Genomic DNA, 15583 nt, shown 5'->3' with positions numbered 1-15583 from the left:
AAATGGACCTGTGAAAATCGATTTCTGAGCTCTCTGTTAGAGGCGGGGAAAAAAAATATAATTTCAGGTTGTCCAGAAATGCAGATTTTCCAGTTTGCTTGCTGACACCTACCATGGGAAAAATAAACACCGTGGGTTGGCTAAATCCTTGCTTTTGACACAAAAATTCACTGCCATTTACTGCACTTTCAGGGCTTCTGTTTTGCTTTACGCTTTTTAAAAAAATCATATTTCACAACAGAACATTATTTCAAAATGAAAAAGTGTAATGTTTTGTTTAGAAACTGTGGGAATAAAACATTTAGATTGAAAAAAAGCCACCCTCCATTATTTAAGCCCAAACTATTTGTCGAACTTGACAGGCATTTGCAAACGGATTCAGTTGCCCTGAAAACTGAGGGTTTTTTTTTTCCCCTTGCTGATAGCTGCTTCAGGGAATGGAGGGAAAATAGCCAATTTCTGCCTTGGAGTTCATTTGTTCTTGAAGCTCTTTAACTCAGCTGGAGTCAGAAATGTTCATCTTCACTGTGGGAATGACCAGGCTGCGAAATCAGCCTGGAGGCGAGGGTGGCAAAGGTGCATCACTCCCACACAGCTCCTCGTGCTGTGCTCTGGCAGGGGGAGGGCTGCAGCCCTTGCTTTTGCTCTGGTGTCCTAACGTCCCAAGACATTACAAAATTTGGGACTGCACATGGAGACACGTCAGGAAAGCCCCTGGGAGCCGGGGGTCCCTGAAAATGCTGTTTTGCCACATGCAAAAGCATATTGTTTCCCAATAGAATATCTCATCAGAGCTCCCCTCTGCACAGGGACCCTGTGCCACACCATTTGCACTTGGCTGGGTGGATTTTGTTAGCAGAAGCAGCAGCATGTGTGAAACCCAGCTGCAGGACACGGAGATGCAAGCCCCCCTGCCCCAACACCCTTTCCTACTGCGGGGTAGTGGGGCAGCATCTCTTTTTATGGAAACAGTCTTCAGCACTTATCCAACACTTCTGCTGTTTATCCTACTTTTGCACTTCAAATTAAACTCCTTATTAAAGCAATTAATTCTCCAAACACAAAACTGCAGTGAGTGAAAATTATTACCAACCAAAGGCTGTTTGGTGGAGTGTGGTAAATGAATCGCAGAACACTGTAGCTTAATCCTTGTCCCCGTGGATAAGCATTGTTGCAAGAAAGCCTTCCCCCACTGCTGGAGGGTTTTTTTGCTGGGGCTCAGCAGAGGACAAGGGCAAAGAGAAGCACAGAGACACACCTCCCCTGGGACCAGCACTACAGGAGCCTCCAAATCTCATCCCTGACAACACAGTGTGGGCATCTCTTATTTTGTGAAGTGCTGTGTACATAAGGGTTTAATAATCAGCTCAAGATTTGGGGCTGCATGGCCTGAGGGCTGCTCTTCTACACAAGCATAAGAGCCGCGCAAATATTAGACAGGAGGCCATTCCTCCCTCCAGAAGCCATCTCTTCCTCTCCACACCCTTTCTCACCCCAGGCTCACAGTTCCCCTAGAACTCACCCTGGCAATAGCTGGGAAGAACTAAAGCTTCTTCTTGTGATATTTAGATGTGATTACCTTTTACAGCATAAGGAATCTTCTCCCTACAAATCTACCATTCCCGAAGGCAGCTGGGATAAGCCCCACTCTTAGCTCTGGTCTCCTCCAAAAGAAAAGCGGCGAGAAAGCAACAGCAACATAGGACAGATGAGAAGTAGCTGGGGCTGAGAAGCAACCCATCTAGCACAAGGAGGAAATTACCCTGTACTCTGACTGTCCTGCTTAGGTCATCCCATGATTTGCCTGAGCAGCAGGGCATTGAAAAACATTTATAATATGGTAAGAGACAAATGTCAGAAAACTCCTTTTCCTGTCCTCGCCCTATCAATATACCCATTGTGTGGTATTCAAAGAGTACCTACCTTTTTTTTAGGGTAGACCCACCAGACCAGCTAAAGCTTGCTTTCTCTCCCTTGAGCATCTTTCCTCCCCACTCCACACCTGCTGGAGTGGGCAAGGCGCCTTTCCAGGCACCCTCATCAAGCATTTGGCAACCACAGTGCCTGTCAACAAAACCAAGAGAGGATGAGTCCCAGCATCAGTGACCCAAAAGCAATGCCAGCAGCCCTGCTGTTCTTTAACTTCATCCATCCCTTCCCCAAACCTTTAGTTCTCAAGCTCCACCACAGTGTAATCTCCAGTTGGCAAATATCCCTTTCCCACCACGTGGCCCCAATTCCCGGGGGCACGCTCCCTGCTGTGGTTTGGCAGACAAGGCAGTCACTGCATTGGGAGCTGCCTCGGGGACAGTCTGTTGCTAGTCTGGGGCCAGGTTGCCTGTTCCTGTCTCCAAGCCTCCTGCCCAGCTCTACTTTCTCCAGCACCTGGACACAAACAGCCTGTAAAGAGACCACTGCCCACATGACTTACCTTGTCGCAGCCACGCTTCTGCGCCAGCTCCAGCTCAGGCATCGTGCCACAGAGAGGGGTGGTTGCCACGAAAGATGGCCAGCAAGCCAGCCCTTCCACCAGCTTGGGAGTGTTCTTTTAACTGTCAGGCACACAGGGAGCCCTCACAGACCACTGCAGGAGAGGTGTGTCTTCTGCCAGGAGGTAGCCACTGCTCCACCTGCACGTGAATAGAATAGCTGGAAGGCACCTACAAAAGATTACCTAGTCCAAGTGGCTGACCACTTCAGGGCTGACCAAAAACTAAAGCATGTTATTAAGGGCTTTGTTCAAACGCCTCTTAAACACTGGGGCATGAACCAGCTCTCTAGGAAGCCTGTTCCAGTTTTTGACCACCCTTTTTGTAAAGAAATGCTTCCTAATATCCGGTCTCAACCTCCTTTGGCACAGCTTTGTAACAGGCACATGCTTTACACCCAGTCATGCTACAAGCCCAAATACCCTTTAGAATTATTAGAAGGTGCTGGAGATGTCAGGCTTTTTGACGAGAGGGCCTGGGGTACTGCCACACCCAGCACCTACAGGTGAGGTAGGGATCCATCTGTCCTACCTAACCTTGAGCACTCAGTATTTCACAGGAGCTGGGCTTTTCCCCTTCTCCTGCTTTTACCCCAGAAACAAGCACAAAGACACTGTCCTTACCCCACATCACAGCCCCGCCACACTGTCACTCTGCCACCAGGACATAGCAAAAGGGGACACATCTCCAGAGATTAACAGGCTCCCTGGCCAGTCAGGAGCAGGTATAGCCCCTACATTTTGTGTAAAAAGCCTTGGAAAGACCCTGCCAGCAGGTAAAATTCTCCTCTGGATTTCTGCTGTCTGAACACTGCCGTTCAGGAGGAAACCAGGCTGATAAGTGACTTTGCACAGTATGGGGAGACAACAAGGTGTGCTACTTGCTCCATGGAAGTGGCCCTGCCTCTTGCCCCGAGCACAGAAACAACTCCTATTTATCCATTTTTGTGTCCATTTCTGGGTGCCAGCTGTGGAGCAGTGGCGCAAGGGAAAGGCTGCAGAGGAGCAGGCTGCAGCAGGACCAAGAGGATGTCCAGCCCTCAGTGTCCCTCACCAAGTGCTTGTCTCCTGCATCAGCTGGAGGGTTGCAAGGGGGAGCTAAGCCACAGAGAGGCCGCCTGCTACTAATAAGCGTTGCTGCTTTTCGTTTGCATTTGGGAGGAAAAAAACTGGTCTGCTACTTCTGCTAGTCACATGCTTTGGACTCCTCAGGCAAACATGAGATGAGAAAGTCTCTGTGGATCAGTAGATGGGAAGCCTGTCAGGCAGCTGTGGCTAGAGCATGGTGAAGGGGAGGATTTGTGAGGCATTAAAAACGTGTTGAAACTTGTCCAATCTGTGGTCATTTGGATCAGCTTGTCACATGCTGGTGTGGTCCTCCAGCCACTGCAAGCAAAAGCGGGAGGGAGGCGCCAGGCCCTGGAGCCCTGGCAGCCCCACCGCGTTGTGATACTGAGGTGTCACAAGCCAGCTCACGGGCAGAGTCCTTAGTTGAGTTTCCTGCTGGCATCCCATGCAGCTGTGGGGGGTCCAGCCGAGACCCCTGCTGTCCACCACCAGCAGCTCACAGAGGCAATCGGTTCTTTCATGACTTGCAGGGGCCACTTCTTCCCAGGAGGGGGGTGTGGGGAGGCTTCACAGGGCCAGCACAGAGGAGCATGACCCTGGCCAGTGCTGTAGGAAAAGGGCTTTGCTCTCCTTCTGTGACTGCAGATACTGCAGTCACAAAACTTGCAGACACAATAGGACAAAACCTGCCTAAAACGCCCTCAAACCACACAGACATTCTCTCTTGTCTCTTGGGTTTAACTGGAGCAGCCACAGCTCCAGCTTTCCATACATGGTTCTAGCCAAAGCCAGACCCCTTGTCCGTCCCCCAGAGCTTTTCCTTGCACGCCACCAAGCAGAGGAACTTCTCAGAAATGCTTTACAAGTGTTTAGTTCACCCACCATTGACTCTGGCTTGTCAGGGACCTGTTTTTCATTGGGGTTTGAGTGACCTCTCAGAGACTTGTTTTCTTACACCAGGCAGAACGCAAGCACTGCATCAGGGGACCTGCCTGTACTGGGTGCCCCAGAAGTTCTGGGTTCCACCTGCCTCTGGCTGCCAGGGGTTCCCCACTGCCTGCAGGAGACCTCCAGCCCATCTGGAAGAGGTAGAGCACCAAGCCCTCTGTACCACCATGACAGGCCCTCAGCACGTGCCATATGTATCCTTGAGCAGAAAGGTGGCAGGTCCCAATTTGACATCGGTCCAGGGACCTGTCTGATTTTGCTGGAATTAAAGAGATTGATGCCAGCCAAGGGACTGCCCTGTTGTACGTATCAGTGCTAGGAAAGGTGATGCCTTTCTTTCACTGCCAAAGGGATGACCTCTTTCTAAGGCTGCCACCAGAGAGGCTGGTGCTGGCAAAAACCTCAGCCAAATAATCCCACTCATCTCTCTGTCAAGAGAGGAGAGAAAGCAGAAAAACACTTTGGGATGTCAGCCAGGCACTGTTGTACAGCGAACAGCTGGCTGGCTCTCCCTTAGGGACAAAAACACAGCAGCCTTGGCACGGGAAGCAGGGAGATGCAGTGTAAGCTGAGTGCTGAGTGTTGCTTCATCCTTGGCATTTGGGGGGAGGAAGACCATGCTCTTCCAGGTGCTGCTGCACCCCTGAGCAGGCGATGGATCAGAGCTGTGCCCAGCTGTATCCCCAAGAGCGGAGTCATGTTGGCAGCAAGGCAACTCCATCCCTTCTGCCTCACCAATGCATTCTGCAAGGCCTTGGGCCTCCAGTTGCATCTGCAGATGTTAAGAAACAAGGAGGCAGCGGGCAAGCACCCACGGGGCAAGCAAGCCCCAGCAACCCACAGGATCATATCCTCTGGGACATGCCCCTACCTAGGAAATGGGGTGGAAGAAAGGTGACCAACCAAACCAGCTTCCATCCTTTTGTCTTCCTTCAGGAGGGGATCTCTTGGGGAAGAGGCAGGATCAGACAAGAGCTCTACATGTGACTCTGAAGTAAGTGCATTACTATAACCCAGAAATCAAAGAATCGCTAGTTCAGGAGGCAAGGCAATAGCAAGGCACTCATTTTTCATCAGCTTCTGATCTCCCATAGCTCTAATTGACCTCAGCAGAAAACACAGATGTGTTGCCCTTCTAGGAAAAAGAAAAAAAATCATGCCTCAGTATTATCTCAGATATTCCCAGGAGAGGTAATAGCCAGAGAAATCTGGTTGTTCACATCTATCCACAGGACGTTTGTGTCCATAAAGACATTTTTATTGGGTTTCTGGCTGATACCAAATGCATTCTCTTTGATGTGTATTTTTGGGTCAATGCACACAAACGTCCTCCACATCCCCTTTTATCCTGAATGAGTTGGAGAACTATTTCTGATGGAAGAACTCATTTTAAAATTACTCCAGAAAGCCAGTCTTTGTCTGTACACTGTACCCGCCTGGGGAAATGCCCCAGCTGATATCCCAGAAGGTTTGCTGCTGCCCCATGAGCCTGGAGCTGCAGAGGTACAAGAATGATGCTGGTGAGCACTGGAGAGCTGGGGGAGTGAAAGCACTTTGTGGCTCTTGCATGTAGGAGCTGTGCTGGGTCTTCACAGGCTGCTGCTTGCACAGATGCTGTAGCAGTACCTCCTGGCTTGTACTCCTCACTCAGTATTTCTTCCCATTGCCTAAGACTTTTCTTCCCTGTTGCAGAGGAAGTTTGCAAGCCTTTCAGCTTTGAGCGGTGCCAGCTGAATATGGAGGCTGATTTTCTTTATATAGATGCTGTATTTCTCTCTCTATAAGTGGTCGCTGGAAGCTCCCAGGCCAATTGTTTGAGAGCGTATTTCATTGCTGCGTGTGACAGTAAGGAGAGAAAATATGCTAATATACTCCCAGCACGGGAAATGAAACACCAGGTCAGACTGTGGGAATGGCAGCAGCTTCCCAGAGGCAGCAGTCCTGCAAGGAGAAGCAGCTCTGTGCAGGCAAGGTGAGCAGGCCACCCACTGTGCCGGTGGCAAGATGGGCTAGGAAGGGGCCAGGCTTGCAGAGCTTTTCAAGAGAAGCATGGCTTTCCCTCATGCAAAGAGTGGATTTACTGTGAAACGAGGGAGTGGGGAGATATTGGGGAACCACAGACCCTCCTGGTGAGGTTGCTCGCTCTCCATCCCTCACCTCACCAGCTGCCGGCACCGGCATGAGACACTGGAGTGAGGCACAGCTGGGAACATGACAAAGTGAAGACCTTGCATTCACAGCTGGGGATGGTACTTGACAGCATTTCAGACTCAAAGGGGAGAAACGCTTACTCTCTGCACCTCAGAAAAGCAGCATAGGGTTGGGGGTAGCTGCTGAGGGAGGATGGCGTCAGAGTTTGCTGGTGTGACTGAAAGTGAGTTAATTTTCTCATGCAGTTAGAAACATTTCTTTTTTGTAACTAGCACAGTCATTGTTTGAATTGAGTTTGAGAACAAAAAGATAACACTCTGGGTTAAACCACAACATGGAGGCAACAGGTTTCTGGACAGCTTTGGGGGTCAGATTACTGTTGGGAGAAGGAAGAGTGTAAGCTGAACTTTCCCCACACCTCTCAGCTGTAGATAACTCAGACAAGCCTGAATCTTTCCACACTTGCCAAACAGATAACCCACGGGTTACATGCATGGAGGCACACTGACTTCTTCTCAGGTTTCAAGCAAGTCAAAAGGTGAAATTGATTCTGCGTGCATTAGGGAGTGCTGAGGGGAGGATGTCGTATTTTCAATCACTGCTTACGTCTTGTTTACTGTTCCAGCCCTGGGAAACACAGAGCCTCCTCATTGAAAAGCTTTTTTTCCCTCACATCTTCATTCATTAAACAAGCTGTCGACAGAAGCCTGTAAGCGCAAAGCCCAACCACCGCAGTGGGCTTGGGAGATTGCTTTATTTTTAGAAAGAAAAACCTCAAAACTACCATACTTCTCTGGAGAACTAACTCTAGAACGATTTCTAGTAAAAGCTTCCCTGAAATAAAACCATTTTAAACGACGATATTTAGCGGCAGTTTCAAGACCCCAACACTCTTGTAATTTTGTCAGAGGAGAAGAATGCTTTTTAGGGAAGACACCCAGGGCCAGTGAAGGACTGTGAGGTAGGCAACATAACTGGTCTTAGCTCGCCCATCACCCCTCTGAGCAATCTCTGATGCCTTTGCTCACAGGACCCGGCATTTCCCCTCTGGCTTTGTGTAATGCACCAAGATCTCAGATTCCTAAGTGGTTTGCAGTGCACAGTCCTTTTTTTCTCAGTAACTCTCTCATTATAGGCCAATTTCAACTTATAAATTCATTTATAAGCCAGTCCATTTGTGCAGACCATCTTGCTGGAGGCAGACTTCTGCCTTATTTCATCTCCCTCCCTTCCCCGCCTCGCTCCTGGGCTCGAGCCCCTAATAAGGACAAGCGTGTGTGAATCTGGGACATCTCTTGCCTATTGCTTGCGTGAGGCAAGGGGCCAGCGCAGGGCACAGCTTCATCCAGGAGCTGTGGACAAAATCGGAAAAGTGCAGTGTAGCTGCAAGAAGAAGCCACTCTTGCTGCCCAACTACCTCAAGGTAAAGGCAGCAGAGATGACGGTGGATTCTGCAAACACAGCCGTGCTCAGATCCACACTGCCAGATCACGCAGGCAGGGATGGGTTCCTCCTGCCTGCAAGTGGTGGGCAGGCGGCTGCTCCCAGGAGCAAGGGGCCTCGAACCATGTTCACCTTGCTGCTGCTCCTTCTCAGCTCTCCCTGAGGGAGCAATGCAAGCCCCAGTGGACCCTGGCAGGGGCTCATCTGGAAGAGGAAGCGCTTGCCTTAGTTCACCTCCATCTATCCCAGGATCCTGCTCCCAGTGGCCCTGGGATGCTTTCCCATCGCTAGCACAGCCTCGGAGCACATATCAAGAGCTCTTGGGCAGCAAACCAGGTACTGGGACAGGAGCCACCACCACCATAACGAGGGACTGGAGAAAGGGAAACGATACAAGAAAAACTTGGTAGCCAGAAAGCTGACCTTGCCAGGCCTGAGAAAAGGCAGGCATCCTTCTCCAAAGAAAAAGGGCTGCGTGTGGCTGGGCCCCAGCCTCTTGGCTAAGCCAGAAATCAGCAATGGATCACTAGGTTGGCCAAAGCTGGCCCTGGGTCTGCTAGGACAGGCCACCAGTCACCTTGGCCACTATGCTACCAAGAGCACATTGCCTGAAAAGTAGTGACCAGGAGGAGGAGAAGAGGGCGATCTCTCCCTCCCCGGCAGGGCCAGCATGGAGACAAGCCCCGGGGAACCACTGCTGCCTCGCTGTCCCCAGCTCTCAGACTGCTGTCCCGGGGCACAGCCGCCTCCCCAAACTCACTTAATTTCCCGGGAAACCCCAGCAGATGGTGCCAGACTGTCAGAAACCCTCCGGGAGCCCGGCCCCGGCTCAAGCTCCGCTGGGGGCCCTGGCAATTGCTCCCTGCCTCCCCGCTCCTGGCTGGTGGTGGGAGGCAAGGGGGAGCAAGTAGCGGTGTGAGATTTTGGGAAGCCCTGCATTAACGGCTAGTAAAAGCCCAGAGGCTGTGAGAAGGTCAGCACCCACCCCTTTTAATCCAGACAACACTCCTTGGCCGGGATCGCATTGTTTCCAACGTTCTATTTTCCAGTGCGATGTTTTGTCCTCTGAGTGACCAGAGCAAAGGGAGTTTCCCCCCCTCCCTTCTCTTGGCTGAGGTTGCTCTGAGCAATTTATCTTGATCCTCAGTGTAAAATTTTCCTTTGCACCATTTCATCCTATTATTCCAGAATAAATCAGGATCATTTCCATGTCGAATGCCAGCAGAGGAGCACTAAACAGAGCAAGGCGGGAGTTTCAGTGCTGACAGCAGTTCAGCCAGTTAGGAGACTTTCCCCTGCACCCAGGCATGGGGACAACAGGCCTTTCCTGATGACCACAATGATCCTAGGCCCTCCATGGATGCCTGGAGCCCCTAGAGCAGCAGCGCGCTCTCTCAAACCTCTCTCTGAATAGGACTGTGCCAGAGGATGAAGATGCAGCAGTGTGTTACATCTAGGACCAGCTCCATGGGAAGCCACACCGAGGTGTTTCAGCGGCAGCCTGAGGGGGTAACTCAATAGCCAGCACTGGTGGGCTGGCCTGGAGAAGCAGTGTCCCAAGGTGAAGAGGTGGGCAGGCAGGCACAGGAGTAGGCAGCTCAACCATCCTCCTCCTCCTCCTTCTCTTCCTCCTTGAGAAGGCCGTTTGACTTGGAGGAGGTTTCTAAGTAAAAACACATTGCTGCACGACCCAGGGTGATGTGGGGTCCGTCCTGCACTGAGGGTGGGTCTGTGCCGCACAGTAAGTAATACACACTCGTCAAGCCAAAGGTTTTCAACCACTTGTGGAGCCCAGAGTACTTTCCAGTGGAGGACACATGCCCTTGTGTCAGGAGGACTGCTGGCAGAGAGCAGGGTCCCACGCCTCAGACCCCGAAGAGCAGGACAGGCGTCCACAGGGAGCTGTACAGCAAGGACAGAAAACTGCTGACCTAGAAACAACCACACTGGCTTTGGTGCTCCCAGCTGGTGGTGATGCAGTCATGGCTAAACAAAAGTCAGCTTTTAAATTACAGAGCAGAGAGCCCACCCGTTTCTCAACTACGCCCAACAGCTGAGATTACCCACATGTTATGTAAAACCATGACACCACTGTTCCAGGCGTGCTACTGCGACCTGGAGCCTGGGAGAGCTGAGTGAGCCGGGCCCCTCTGGAAAATGGGGCTGAGACTGACAGCCCAGTGTCCTGGGAGGTGACTTATCGCTTGAGCCTGACTGGGGGAGCTACCTCGCAAAGAACTGCCTGCTCAGCTTTGCTTTCCCATAGCAAATGTTCTCACCTTTCTTACAGTCCAGCTGCTCATGCAGGGCACTGCATCATCAAACCCTGCTCTCTACTCCAAGGGTTTTTCCCAAGCCTGGGATGGTCAGATGGACCAGGCGATTTTGTGTGCTGGAGACCTTGCCCAGTCTGACCCCCAAGCTGCTGCTGCTGCCTAAATGGCCAGGGAGCACACAGCCTGGCCCTCACATACACATGCGAGCTGTGCTCCTCTCTCCTCCTTATATGCACTCCCCAAGCAGTGCCATCCCAACCTCCTCCTCCAGCAGGCAGCCCAACTCTGTGTCCCCAGCCTTATCCTCAGGATGCAGCAACCTTACCTCTCTCCTGCCCCACAGCCTGCAGGCAGGAGCGTGCATAACTCTTTCCTGCTTATTTGGGGATTGCAGGTGCCTCAGCCTTGCTTTATAAACATCCCTGTGGCTCTGCTGAGGTTGTGTTGATAGTGCATCTGGCCGCTGGGGCTCTCTGCTCCATGGTGGGAGTTTCTTTTTCCCCTTGGCACCTCTCAGCTGACGCAGTTAATCAAGTGCTCAACATCTGAAGCATCCTCCCTGCACCACTCCTGGCAGCCTGCATGTGTGTGTGTGTGTGTCACTGCAACCACTGGCCTGGCTGGCAGGGATCTGGCAGCCCGCAGGGATCTGGCAGCAGGCAGAGAGGTGTTAGCAGCAGTGCTGCGAGGTGTTAGCAGCCACCCAACAGCTGCCAGTCTCAAAAGCGCTCACAGAGCGAGCCTCACTCCAGTCAAGGTTTATTTCTACTCAGTTTCTGCTGGAAAGAGGCTTAACAAAGCATTTTGCCCATCTCTGTTGGTGTGTGCTCACTGCCCTCTCTTCAAGTTGCAATGAAATTTGATTGAGAGGGTAGCAGTTCTAGCCATATTAAGATCTTCTTGACTTATATCCTATACTTCCACAAATCTAGGTGAGCAGATAAAGGATTGAGACCCCATCAGCAGGCTGGCATTTGCTTGGCTGCTACCAGGCAGTTATGGGTCTCTGGGGCATGGTTAGGTATGTCCTCCCCACAGGGGCATTAGTAATCAGAGGCTTCCGCTTGTTTATTTCTCACTGGATTGCTGCCATCAGTGGGACCCTTGGTCACAAACCATGACCTCTCTGTCACAGAGAGAGAAGATGAGACATCACCCAGCAGGACATGCTCCAGTCTGAACATCACCACAGTGGAGAATTCAGAAGCAGAAAAAAAAAAAAAAAAAAAAAAAAAAATCAAGGACTTCAGTGTGATTTTGTGTATTTAACCTCCTGATAATTCCCTCTGTCAGCTTCCAAATCCTCATTTTTGCTCAGAAAGAGGGAGATTTCTCACAAGACTTTAATTCTTGGGCTTGGACATCTAGGAAACCCCTGTTTGGGACAGGCCGATGGGCTGTCTAGCCCAGTCTCCCGCTGTGGCCATGGGAGAGCACATGGGGCTGATCACTTGCAGGGTCTATCCCCCCTGTCCTCCCACAGCACCTGTCATCACACAACCAAAGGTGTGAGAGAGATCTTCCCATGCCTTCAGCTACCTCACTGCAGGGGACTGCAGGTGCTTCAGCCTGCTGTCACTGAAAAGGGGCCTATAAGAAAGATGGGGCAGACATTTTAGCAGGGCCTGTTATGACAGGACAAGGAGTAACAGTTTTAAACTAAAGGAGGGGAGATTCTGTCTGGACACGAGGAAGAAATTTTTTACAATGAGTGTGGTAAAACACTGGAACAGGTTGCCCAGAGAGGTGGTAGATGCCCCATCCATTCAAGGCCAGGCTGGGCAGGGGTCTGAGCAACCTGATCTAGTGGAAGATGTCCCTGTTTATTGCAGGGGGGTTGGACTAGATGAGCTTTGAAGGTCCCTTCCAACCCAGACTATTCTCTGATTCTATAAATGCCGCTCCCCCTGCCCGAGCCTGCCAGTGCAGCCTGCCTCCGTGTCCAGGACCTGCTGCATGAAGACGTAGCTTTTTGTCAAAGAGGTGTAGGAGTTTCAGTGAGTCGCACAGGGGCTGTGCTGCAGGGCTGGGTGAACAACAGCTCCCTGTTCACTGCCTCTGTGGTTTCGCAAACCTCATTTGTATTCCCTACCGCCATCCTCTGCAAAAACTGAAGTATATTTTCACATCCCTCAGTCATCAAAGGACACAGTTAAGGCTGTGGGACCCTAACCTGCATCCTCGAAAGAGCCAATACAGCCACATCTAATTCCATCGCTTCCTTGCTATTCAGGTAGTTGCCCCAGGCTGAAGCCAAAGACATCTCCAAGGGGATCAATGAGAGAAATCCTGGGAGATGTGGGGGGACTCAGCCTGAAGATCAGTATATTAACTGGCATAGATCTGGTATGCACCCATCAGCTTTAACCAGGTGACAGCTGTAGATCTATCCCATAAGTCTTTGACAGCAGGGACATGGAAGTTTTTAAGAGAAGTGAGAAAAAGCCATCCTGAAAACTGCTGCAGGACTAGAAGTGTCTCATGACCAGCCTGTGCTGGTGCAGTGTGGTTTCAGTTGCTCACAGTTTGGGTAGAGGTTTCATATCACACAACGGGACTATCATCTAGTGTAGCCTGACATTTCTAGAGCAGGCAAAGGCAGCAATGAACATCAGTGCATACATAACAAGTGCTGGAGATATTATCTGGATGTCCAGACAGGTTGTGTGAGGCATTTATGAGACTCCAAGGAAAAACAGTGACAAACAAGAAAAAAAAATCAGTAGCTCATCAGCTTTTCCACATACCTCAGGCTTTTGAAGGGACAGAGGTCACTTCACAACGATCCTTTCCTGGATGCTCTTCAAAAGTTTTTGCTCATCCTTGGTGAGTTCAGACCCACTGCAATGGTGTCCTTGATAAGAAAGTCAGCTCCATCACCAGCAAACCTCTCTTTCCAGGCTGATATTTAAACAAAGGTGTTTCAAGCAAATGTTGAAGACAGAGGAGTTTATGCAAGGCTGATATGAGATCTTTACCCTAGTAGAGAAGATATGAGAGATTTACTCTGGCAGTGAAATTAAATGTGCGTGACACAGCTGAAGGCGAGCATGTGTATTAACAGACAAACACCCCCTAGGAACACGAAATGAGATGAAAAGGGAGCTAAAGAAAACAAACACCAAGGAATTCAGACCACTCAAAGACGTGATGTGATCGTATTGCAACCACTCCATCAGCTGCACATCTGTGGCCATGCCGTGTGCTGCTGTGCCCAGCCCTTCCTGCAACAGTATCCAAAATGCTGTGCAGCATGGGTAGAACAAGGGACAGGTTATGGGCCAAACTGTGTTAACTTCTTTACAGGTAGCCGGGGTGAGACATGACCACACAGCACGACTCTATCAGCCTCCTGGCCACATGTTATGAGCCCTCCTACCACCCAACCCAAGCACCACATTGAGCCTTCAAGGCTGAATCAACACATGTCCAGGGGAAGGTCACCGCAGTGAGAGCTGCTGAGCAGCATGAGACATCGCTCAACAGGCCAGTCAGGAGGGAGAGAAACAACGTCGTGGCAGCTGCCAACCCCCATCCAAATTACGGATGGGCTAGCAAACCATCCAGATTTACTGTGGTGGCCTGCAAAAAGGCCTGTGAAAAATCCAAGATTCCCAACTCAAATGCTTTGCTGCCTCCTTTGCTCTGGTCTTGACCACCTCTTTCTTCACTTCCCAGCCTGAGACAGAGAGGAAGTGTCAGGAGGTTGCAGATAACACCACTGCATCAGTTTAGGCTCAATGTGTTTTTGAGGTACAGGTAGAAATTTTCCTTGTGATGGTAAAGGCAAGCTGAGGCAGCATCAGACAGCACAAATGCACCCTGGAGTATCTATGTGCCTGTGCTCAGTCTCCTTGTCCGCAGCAGGGAAATCCCACCCAGCACTACCTCTAACATGATATACCCTTGGAAAAGTCACATGCTCTAGAGCTGTGCCTCCTCCCTTCATGCCGCTGTTCCCAGGGTGGTCTCACACTTGGTCACCTTGGAACCCTTGTCAGTGGCCCTCGTGACATTCACCTCCTTCCTCTGTGAAAGTAAAAATGTCAGATCTGGACACAGGCACTGCTGAGAACAGAACAACCTTCTCAAGATGAGCAGCAAGGCTGGGAATTGGGTTCCCACTCCCCTGGCAGCCCTGCCTGGTCTCTCACAGCACTGTAACCCCATGGGATAGCATGGCCCTTCCTTTTCCTCCTCCCATGACACGACATGAAGCAACTCTGGTGATTCCTCTGGGTGGCTCTGCTCCCCAACATGTAATGGCAAGCAATTGCAGTCCTTTCTGAAGGACTGGCAGCCTTCACAGCAGTAAACACCAGGGCGGAAGACAACAGTAACCTTATTCTTCACCCTAAGATATGTCCACAAAGTTGCCATGGTGTCCCTACCACAGCCAAACTGATAAACTTGAAGCAACTTGAGAAACTTGGGAGCAGCAGAAAACCCAGAGCCAGAGCAGAAACATTAAATACAGTTAACCTTGCCCACATGCAGAATGAGCTGTAACCCAAGTGTCCCTGCTGAACCCCAGGGGTCCTGATGAGCAGCTCAGGGGAGGGATAACCACTCATTCATGTGCAGATGCAATGCCAGTAGAGACAGCAACACCACAGAGGAGGTGGTGAGCATGAGGTGGAAAAAACATTTTTCAGGGCCTTGACAGTGACCCAGCGCACTCCCACTGCAAGAGGAATTTCTTTAAAAAGTGCTCTCGCTGGGGATTTATGGGTGAACATGACTGTATATTTTACAGTACACTCTTATGGCCTCATCGGTCAATAATCTGCATTTAACTCAGTCCCTTCAGAGTGTGATGGGCCATAACGCTTACGAAGCAGCTGCTACATGCTGAAATAATAATCAAGGAAGCGGAGAGCAGAGCTGATAATTGACTCTGCTAATGTGCGAGTCGGGACTTTGAGTTATTGATCAGATGTGCTTCAGCGGCTCAGCAAGAGCCTGGTCCTACATGCCTGGAGGTTATTGATTTGGATATTACCAAGAAGGGGGTCCTCTCTTCTCCCTGCATACTCCCTTTTCAGATTGTCACCTATTCTAGATTTCTTTCAACATTTCCCCTGGGACTGGCCTAATGTAGACCCCTGAAATTACCCAGCAAAGCAGCTTTTAACCTGAGGGACATAAACATGAAATGCTGAGGAGACAATGACTTTCACCCCTCAGTACTTCTTCCTGGCACCATTCT

This window comes from Streptopelia decaocto (genome assembly GCF_964273445.1).
Source record: "Streptopelia decaocto genome assembly, chromosome: 1".
NCBI classification, from domain to species: Eukaryota; Metazoa; Chordata; class Aves; order Columbiformes; family Columbidae; genus Streptopelia; species Streptopelia decaocto.
Note: the sequence above shows the minus strand (reverse complement) of the source record.